Source organism: Pteropus vampyrus, unplaced genomic scaffold, assembly GCF_000151845.1.
Source record: "Pteropus vampyrus isolate Shadow unplaced genomic scaffold, Pvam_2.0 Scaffold822, whole genome shotgun sequence".
Classification (NCBI taxonomy): domain Eukaryota; kingdom Metazoa; phylum Chordata; class Mammalia; order Chiroptera; family Pteropodidae; genus Pteropus; species Pteropus vampyrus.
Window position 1 is genome coordinate 62,896 of NW_011889603.1, and position 9,435 is coordinate 72,330.

At 58.8% G+C, this 9,435-nt stretch overlaps 1 protein-coding gene across 1 annotated transcript in view; it reads right to left on the bottom strand.

Annotated features, from left to right (window-relative positions):
• Window positions 1-9,435, bottom strand: part of ZBED1 (zinc finger BED-type containing 1) — a 44,351-nt gene that overhangs the window by 31,979 nt on the left and 2,937 nt on the right. The window lies entirely within an intron of this gene.

A 9,435-nucleotide genomic window follows, 5' to 3' on the forward strand; every position in this document is an offset into this window, starting at 1 on the left:
CCTTCTACGCTGAGAGGCCTCGGTTTCGCACAGCAGGACACCCCGCGTTTCTGCTCAGCAGCTCCGAGCTCAGAACGAAGGCCCAGCGGCCGAGCGGCGATGACACAGTCACCGGTCTTCTTCCCAGACCTCTGAGAGCACCTCAGATCATCGAACGCACGCACAGCGTCCTCGGTGACACGCACGCATCCTGGGACACGCGCCTGTCTGAGCGGCCGGGAACGGGGCGCACGCATCCAGGGTATGACATCGCAGCCCGCACGACAGGAGCGCCTGGGTCCGAGTTGGAACAGGAAGTGCGACCCTCATCACAGGCCCCCAGGGCTGATGTCACGTAGTCGCGTCGTAAAACAAGCACATCGCAGATCAGGACACCAGGGAGCCGGCCCGGCAAGTGCCGGTGACACCAGGGATTTGTGGACAAGCCGCGGGCAGCGGCCTGGCAATGAGGGAGGGAGTCTCCGGTGGACCAGCCTTGGTGCTCCCCACGGTGCGCCCCCCACCTGGGGTCCAGGTGCTATCGTGCGCCCCACCCGGCCTCGCGTAAGCAGCTCCCGCTCCTCCTGAGCAGACTGACGGGTTAGGCTGCTGTCCTTGTTTTTCCTGTCACGTGTCCTAAGCTGTACGTCTTCCTGTAGATGCAATTTTGGCAAAATTGGGGTGATGGCTGTATCAGGATACACCTGGACTGGCCAGCACCTGGGGAAACCTCGTCCCGGCTCACTCCGTACCCAGGGGCCCCTGAAAGTTGTGTCGGCTGACACGGCGGACACTTTGAAACAAACTTAAGGGTTGGTGACATAGCACGAAGGCTCGGAGGGACCTGGAAGATGACACAGCGCGGGCCAGGCGAAGACGCACCCCCAGACAGGAAGGAGGAAGCAAGGCCGGTGCAGAGGGAAGGTGCGCCCCGGCTACTGGGCTTGTTCCCACCCCGGGGGTGGCGTGTGCTGTCCACGCAGAGGAAGGGCCAGCGGCCTCCTCGAGGTGGACGGGGCACACGAGGCACGTGCAGGACAAACACAGGGTAAGCTTACGGTTGGAGAAGAAAAACAGGGTGCTCGGCCGGATTGGGGGGTGGGCTGCAGCCGAGCTGTGGGCCCCCGACGTGTCCAAACTCAGCCTTCTGTCCAAACTGGACGCCATACTCGACGACTGGCTGCGTCCACCTTCCCTTGGCATGCACACCTCGGTCCCCGTGACGCCACGGCTTCCTGCTGCGTGCGGTCACCGTCTCGTGACCTCACCAGCACCCCCCGGAACATCCCTGGCCACGTCCCTCTGCCTGTGATGACGCAGATCTGCTTCTAAGGCAGCACAAGTTGTCCCCACACCCTCCCCTCCGTCCTCACGAAAACCGCCCAGGGCGAACGTTGACACCCGCAGCCTCTCAAGGCCTCGGGCTCCCTCTGCCACCGCCTCGGAAGTCCCGGCCTCCACCTGCGGCCCGGATCCGCGGGCGCTCCAGCACCCCCAGGCCTCGGTTCCGCCACACCCCACTTCCTGGGATCAAAATCTTTAGTAGTTTCTTCGGCCAGAAACGGAGCGGTTTCAGTAATGGAAATTTATTCTCTCCCGGTGCTGGACAGCGGATGTGCACAATGAACGGGTCGACGGGGCCCTTCCCTCCCGGGGCCTCTCTCCTGGGCGTGTGGACGCCGTTCCCTCCCTGTGTCCTCACGTGGTCGTCCCTCTGTGCCTGTCTCTGTCCTCATCCCCTCTTCTTGGGAGGACACAGTCCTGTGGGATCAAGGCCACCCTGGTGACTTCACATTCTGTGAATTCCAGCCATAACTTGCTCTCAGCCACGCCAACCGCCACTGGCACCTGGGACCCGCGGCTGCAAATCAACAGCTGCTCCACGAAGCCACTGCGTGACCACGCCCGTGCCTGACTCTTTTGGCCCCACACCAATCGGCTCCGCAGCGTCACGGTCCCACGCGGCAGCACAAAACCACCCGGCAGCAGCGTGTGTTCGGACGACCCCGCCACCCAAACACGGAGCACGTCCGTCAAACCGGCTCTGCGCCCAGCCCACGCGGGACGTTTGCAGGGCGCCCAGAGCCCGCGGGTCGTGGCGGAGCCCCCAGCACGGGCAGCACCCCTCGGCTCGCGATGCCTACCGAAGATTCCGAATCGCACGGCGGACGTCACGCCTCGGGGACGGCCAGCACCGGGGACATAAGTGACACCCCCCGGCCGCCCAAACGGCCAAAAGCCCAAGAAACAAAACGGGCCCCAAAGCCAAAACAAAGCAAGGGCAAAAACGGAAGAAAATGTGCCGCCGTGTTTTTTTGTTCGTTTGTTTGTTTTTTATAAATCGCGATGAAGGAATTTCTAAGGACGCCGCGGAAGTCATGGAGGAAAAACTCCCCTATCTCTGACCCTGGGAAAAAAATGTTTGATTCTGTGGAGCCGAAACTGCCTCAAATAACACCAGAAAGGCAGATGAGAAGTTGTGGCCGAGAGGATTATGAGTTCGTCCTTTCTGTATAAACAGCTCTTGTAAAATAATCAGACGTCTAATACTCCGCCCGCCCCCCAAAATACGCAAAGGAAATGAACGAGAAATTCACTGACACTGGGTACAATGCAGAAATATGGGATGACACGGAAACTCACGCAAAAGTAAAGAACCATAGACGATGTTCGTGCTCATCGGAGAGAAAGACGAGCAGGGACCAGGCTGGGTACAGCCCGGAAACACGGCGCCCGGGCTCACTGTCCGCTGCTCCAGCAAGACCGTGTCTCCCAGGAGACAGCCCGGGGATGTGTCTACATGGGCCTTGGAGCTGGCAAGTCCCTCGTCACCGTGAACGGCACCGACGCAGGCCCACGGGGACGCGACGGCGTACGAGCAAGCGAAAACGCCACGCAGCCGCGTCAGTGGTAGGAAAGACCTTCGCTCGGATGGTCGCTTCCCACGAGCCTTTCACAGGTGTTCGTGCGAAGGAAGCCTCATTGCTCCAGCAACGACTCGCATCGACCCCGGGGAACGATGCTGGGCGGAAAAACGGGAAGAGAACAGGTGAGTGGTTGGCAGGGGCGAGGGGCCACGGTCGGGGTTACGTGGGAAGAAGGGGGGTCAAGCTATGGAAATGCCACCGCGGGATCCTGGTGGGGACGGTACCTCCCTCCATCCCGGCAAACTCACAAAGCCACACGTGATGACGGCGCCGCAGAGGATTCTACGCACGGGCACACAAACCCGGACGGGTTGAAAGTGGGAACCAAAGCGAGACAGAGCGCTGGAGAGGTCCCGTGTCGGGATCCTGACCGGAGACTTTCAGGATGGGTCACCCCGGGGGGAGCCCACGGACAGCACACGTGCGGTTTCAACACAGGCTTCCCGACAGCTGCTAGGCAGGCTGCGGGGATCTCAAAGTAGGAACTTTTAGAGTCTCAAAAAAAAAAAAAAGGAAGAAAAAATGAACAAAAGTCCACGACTGTGCCACAGGATGTAGCCTTCTGTAAAAAAAAAAAAAAAAATAGAAGAAAAACAAAAAGCAAAGACGTCTTTGCCTTTTTGGACCATGTCCAGGTGTTTTGATAATATCCGTGGATTTGTGGCAGAGAAAGAGAGAGAGAGAGAGAGAGAGAGAGAGAGAAAGAGAGAAACAGAAAGACACAGACAGAGAGACAGAGAGACAGAGACAGTCAGAGAGATTTATTTTAAGGCACTGGCGCATTCGATGGCAGATGTGTAGACTGGCGAATCCAAAACCTGCAGGGTAGACCAGCAGGCTGCAGACCCAGGCACGAGGTGACTTTGTGGCTCGAGTGGCAAGGCCATCGGAAGAGAGAAATCTTTCTTCCTCCAGGGACTGTGGCCTTTTTCTCCCTTGAGGCCTTCGACTGATTGGATGAGGCCCACCCAGGCCACGGAGGGCAGTCGCTTTGCTCCGAGTCTACGGATGTACATGTTAAGCTCGTCTGAGCAAAGGCATCCAGCCCCACGGCAACCTCTGGACTCGCGTTCAAGCAAATATGTGGTCTCATGGCCCCGACGTCGCCACAGAGAATTAAGAGGAGGAAGCAGACGCGTTTCCGTGCACAGAGGGACGTATCCCGCGGCTCGTGGCCGCCGCCTGGAAGCCGAGACCTGGCTCGGGTGCTGAGGTCCTTTGGGAACCTCGCCACTGCCTCTGGGGAGGAACAGCAAGAACAAGGGAACCGCCGGGCAGAAGCCCGGCCTAGGACCGGGGAGGACGCTGTGTTCAGGAGCCACCCCAGGACCTGGCGATCACGCCGGGCTGTCCCCAGTCAGGGGACACGGAGCGTTTCGAGGGGCCCTGGACAGCGCCTCACATGGCAGCAGCAGCCTGGCCGGACACCTGCTGTCTACGTGTTCTGATCCCAAAGGGACCAGGGTATAATTCGCTCTCCTCGGAAGCACATGTGAGCACCTGGGATGCGCGTGGGCAGGTGACGGAGAAGCAAATGGATCCACGGGTCAGCGGACGGCGTGCTGTTCAGCACCGAAAGGAAACCAGCCGTCCAGCCCCGGGGACGCGGAGGAAGGTGCTACGCGTGTCACGCGGTGAGTGACACTCGTCTTGAAAGGCCACACGCTGCGTGACCCCAACTCCAGGACGTTCGCCAAAAGGCAGAACTATGCCGACGGTGACAAGGTCCCTGGCCGCCAGCAGAGGACGTGCACGGCGCCGAAACGGCTCCGTGGGACACCCTCACACGGCACACGTCATCCCACGTCTGTGCAAACGCACACGCCACACGGCACCAAGCGCGGACGCTAAGGCCGGCTGTGGCCTCTGCGTGACGGTGACGTGTCGCTGCGTGCTCATCAGCGGGAACACACGTCCCATACGCTGGGCGGTGTCTGCTGCCGGCACAGGGCAGGCGGTGCGGCTGGTGGCAGAGATGGACAGGGACTGTCTGTGAACCTAAAACTGTGCTAAAAAATAAAGTCTGTTAAAAAAAAAAAATCACGCTTAAACGTGCAGGTCAGGAGAGGCCGACTCCGAGGAAGCAGCGGCCTTGGGGGGGGGCCCTGGGGAGGACAGAGCTGCCCGGGGGAAGGACGCAGCCCCACATGGACGGCAGGGGCCACCGCCCTGCACGCCGGCCACCGCCGCTCCGATACTGTCCTTTTGTATCTGCACGTAGGTGCCACCCCCGCTAGGCGCTGGGAGCAGATGTGGGTTGCGGGCACTTTGCAGAGGACCCACACTGCCTCTGAGCACGCGAGGGAAGCCGAGGGGCTGACGGGGAGCCCAGTCGGACGCCACGGCCCTGCGCATGCAGCCCCGGCCACGTGCAGGTGGACGCGGTGCTCTGCCTGCCCCTCAGCCGACAGACGGTTACCTGTGCGTGTCACCTTGGCGGGGCTACAGGCTGTACAGGGAGCAACTCACACACGATTTCCAGGTGGGTGTGCGAGGCTCCTTCGAGACGAGATGAGCATTTGCATCGGCGGACTGAGTAAAACAGACGGCCCGCCCCAGTGTGCTTGGTGGGCCGCACCTCATCAGTTGAAGGCCCCGCCTCGAACACAAAGGTGGACGGAGCATCCGCTCTCTCTGCCTCGGCTGGGACATCACCTTCTCCTGCCCTCAGACGCCAGTGTCCCTAGATCTCGACCTACGAACTCGAGCTGAATCACACCAGCGCCTTTCCTCAGCACGCAGCTGCCAGACGGCAGACCGTGGGACTCCTCAGCCCCCCTAATGGTGAGTGGATTCCAACCTCTCTATATGTGCCTTTATCCGGATACACACACCGGTATCTCTGTACCAGGGTTCTCCAGAGACATAGTAGCGACCAGGTCTATGCTTAGGCGGAGGTACGGATAGACAGACGGACAGATAGATGAGAAAGAGAGAGACAGACTGACAGATTCAGACAGAGAGACAGATGATGGATGGACGGACGGATGGACATCTAGATGATGGATGGATGGATGGTGGATGGATGGGTGGACAGATGGATAGATAGAGAGAGAATATAGGAAAATAAACAGTAGATGATAGAGATGATAAGTAAAAGGTAAATAAATAGATGATAAATGGGTACATGACAGGTGATAGATAATATACACTTAAATGATACATAAATACATGATTAATGCACGAACAGGACATAAATACACTATATAGAGATAATTAGGTCAGATACAACATATATATAAGTGGAATCCGTTCCAGCAGACATGGAATCACACGTAAAGCCTAGTGCACGTGCAACAAATCGTCCACTGACGTGATCGTGACTTCAAACTCTGTCCCGTCGACAAGAATACTGGTGTCCCCAACACGGCATGACACGGGACCCTTCCGGTCCTCGCCACGCTCCCAGCTCCCCCTCGCTTTCACTGCCACGTCTCCCCAAGTCCAGGATGGGGCACCCCAGGGTGAGCGAACCCCGTTTCTGTACCCCTCGCGAGGTGAAGATGGTGTTTACGCTGACGAATGATTTTCGCGTTTGTAAAGGGCTGGGGGGTGGGGTGGGGCGGGAATCACCAGAGGTCGCGGTTCGTGCCGCGGAGGCGCTGTGAACTCCCCACGTGGCAGTGGGCGTCCGTGCGTTTTGGTGACTCACGGCCACGGCCACGGAGCAGGCATGGTCCCCGGAGCCCGAAGCCGACACTCGCTCGGGGACAGAGGGTGCTGGCTCCCGTCACGTGTTCCGTCTCGTCCAGACACGGGAGGACAGAAACGGGAGTTCATGAAGTACCTTTGCCTCCCGATGCCCCAATTCTGAAAGCGCCCCCCCAATAACTCCCAGAGGAAAGAAGCGAATGAGGAAATGTGGAAAAGCATAAGCGAAATGCCACCGTCGCCGCAGAAGCTGCAGCGAGAGCTCACACTCTCCGCTCGACGGCCTCCGGACACTGGAGGCTGGGACCCCGAAATCTGCAGGGCCGGGCCCCCTCCCTGGACCCACAGGTCAGAGTCGGGACGTGGAAGGGCGACAGGAATGTGCACGTGTGAGTTTCCTCCACGCCTGCGGGCGTCTCTGGCACAAAAGAGCGGGCAGAGCGGGCCGGCTTCGCAGAACACCCCCACCTGCTTCCGGGCCCCGGGGGCTCCCCCGGCCCCCTGACCCCCGTCCTGCTTCCTTCTGCATGGCCTTCAGGGCTAACGAGCCCCTCGACTCAAGAATCAGGGGTGGGGTGGACACCGGAACGGCCCCCACGTCTGGTGTTAAGCAATTTGCCCCTTTGCTAAAAGCACATATTTAAAACGGGGACCAAGCTACTTTTCCCACCGTTTAGGGCTTGCTATGGAAATGGTCAAAGCAGGCAGTTCTGTAAAAGGGGGGAAAAAAAAACAAAAAAAGACAAAAAAACGCTGCACAGAATGAAGGCTCTTCCAGGAAGACCTACACATTTCAAAACGTGCTGGGCGCTGGGGAAGCTCGGGGCTTTGCACACACAGATAAGACAGCTCCCTGCCCCACGCGCTGAGTCTTTCTCAGAAATTCTCAGAAATTCTTGATGCCGGTGGTGATGCCACCTGTACGACAGTTGAGGACAGTTTGAACGGTCACACAGGGGGTCCCTTCGAAAGAAGCCGGAGCCGCCTGCTCGTCTCATCCTCACACCCTCGGACGTTAAAGCAGGACAGAGTCACCTTCGGCCGGGGCCTGAGCGACCTGTGTCCCAAAGACCCGTTTGCAAGGACGACGAGAAAGCAGAGGTCACGGCTCCAGCACCGGTGACTCCGGACTGAGGATTAAAGACACTGTTTAGAGTCGGCGTCACCGTGTCACGTGATCTGCACCGATATCACGCCTTCCTCCCGCGGACGTCTCTGTCCCCTCCCCTTTCCCACTGCCCCTGTCCCCTCATCGGGACCCTGTGTGGGCTTCTGCCTGAGTCAGCGCGTCCCCAACAGCCGTTCTCATTGATCTCAGATACTCGCTTGTCGCCTGTCGCTTTGGCTTCGTACTGTCAGGTGGACGTTTCACCTAATGGAAATGGACAGGGGTGTGGACCTGCAGGACCAAAGCGTGGCCCTTTGAAACGCAAAATATCTGGGCACAGAAATTAAAGATTTGAATTACCCCCAACCTACGCACCTGCCACCACCCAAGAGTACACAGAGAGGCACCTGCGATGCTGCCCGCAGGCGTCTCTCTCTCTGGAGAACCTTGTTTTGTTCAGGAAGGGGACAGACAGGGAGGATGTAAAACACCCAGACACCCTTATGAACGGTAAGTGCGGGTTGACGCGTCGTTCACCTGGTGACAACGCCCACTCTTCCTGACCCGCAAAATTCTGCTAAGCGGCCAACCAAGCCAAGAAGAACCCTCCCTCGCGGATTGACTGCGGGTGCTGGCGTCATGGGCATGTGTCACACAGGTCAGTCGGGAGCCCGGCTATGTCTCAGGTTGACCAGAGGAGATTCGAATTCGAAAGCGTTAAAGAAAAAATAAAAATAAATGAAAAAACGGTGACTAAGGAGGACGGCTGGCCACGTGGGATTAAGACAAAGCGACAGCCACGCAGAGGTGGCTGGCTGGAGCGACAGCCCTTTGCATAGCGAGTGACAGAAAGTGAAGGATTTCAGGCGACATACACGGGCTATTTGTGAATAGAGAGCTGCCTCTCTGGGCCTGGTTTTCCAGCGTGGGAGCAGAGAGGGGACAAGTCCCAAAGCCAGTGTCCCCGGCCCCCAGCGGCCATCCTTTCCTGAAGCCCAGGGTCCAAAAGAAGCCACGGGGTCACTTTGCTTCGAGAAGCAAGCAAGGAGGGAAGGTGCTTTGTGCCACATTTGATTCCCCAGAAACACTCTCGACGGTGACGTCAAGATGAAATGCAGCCCACCTCCAGGCCCCGGAACGTCACCGGCCATGGCCATACGTTCCGTCCTTACACCTGCGAGATTGGAAGGGGTGCTGGGGGCCCAGGCAGCACCGTGCGTGTAGCTGAGACGGGGCCACGCGGAAACCTCACGCGCACGGGGTCACAGACAGCGGCCCTGGCTCTGTAAGCAAGGCGACTGCTTTACACGAGAAAGAGAAAATGGCTGAGAAGTAGTAGTAAGTGACGGAAACTGCCTCCCGTGCCCCTGAACAGCCGAAGCACCCACGACCAGTGCTGTGGTCAACCATCCGCGGTGACTCTGCGACAGTGACTGTGGCCGTGGTGTGCGGCTGCGGAGGCAGAACTTGGGCTGAAATGCATGGTTTCCAGGAAGGGGTCTGATCCCCCAGTTCCGAAGAGACGGCTCTGGGAGGCCCGGCCGCTTGGGCATCACCCCCCAAAGGAGCAACTTCGGGGCCCACGCGCTCAGGGGCTCCGAGAGGCCACGCCCACCCAGTGACAAGGGGACACAGAGAGTCCGTCAGGCAGAAAACACCACACACGAACGGCTGCTTCCTGCGTTTTAATGAGCGTTTGCGTGCCACACACACTCGGAAGGTCTCGCCCCGGATGTGACGCTTGTCTCTGTTTAAAACAGAACCTTGGAC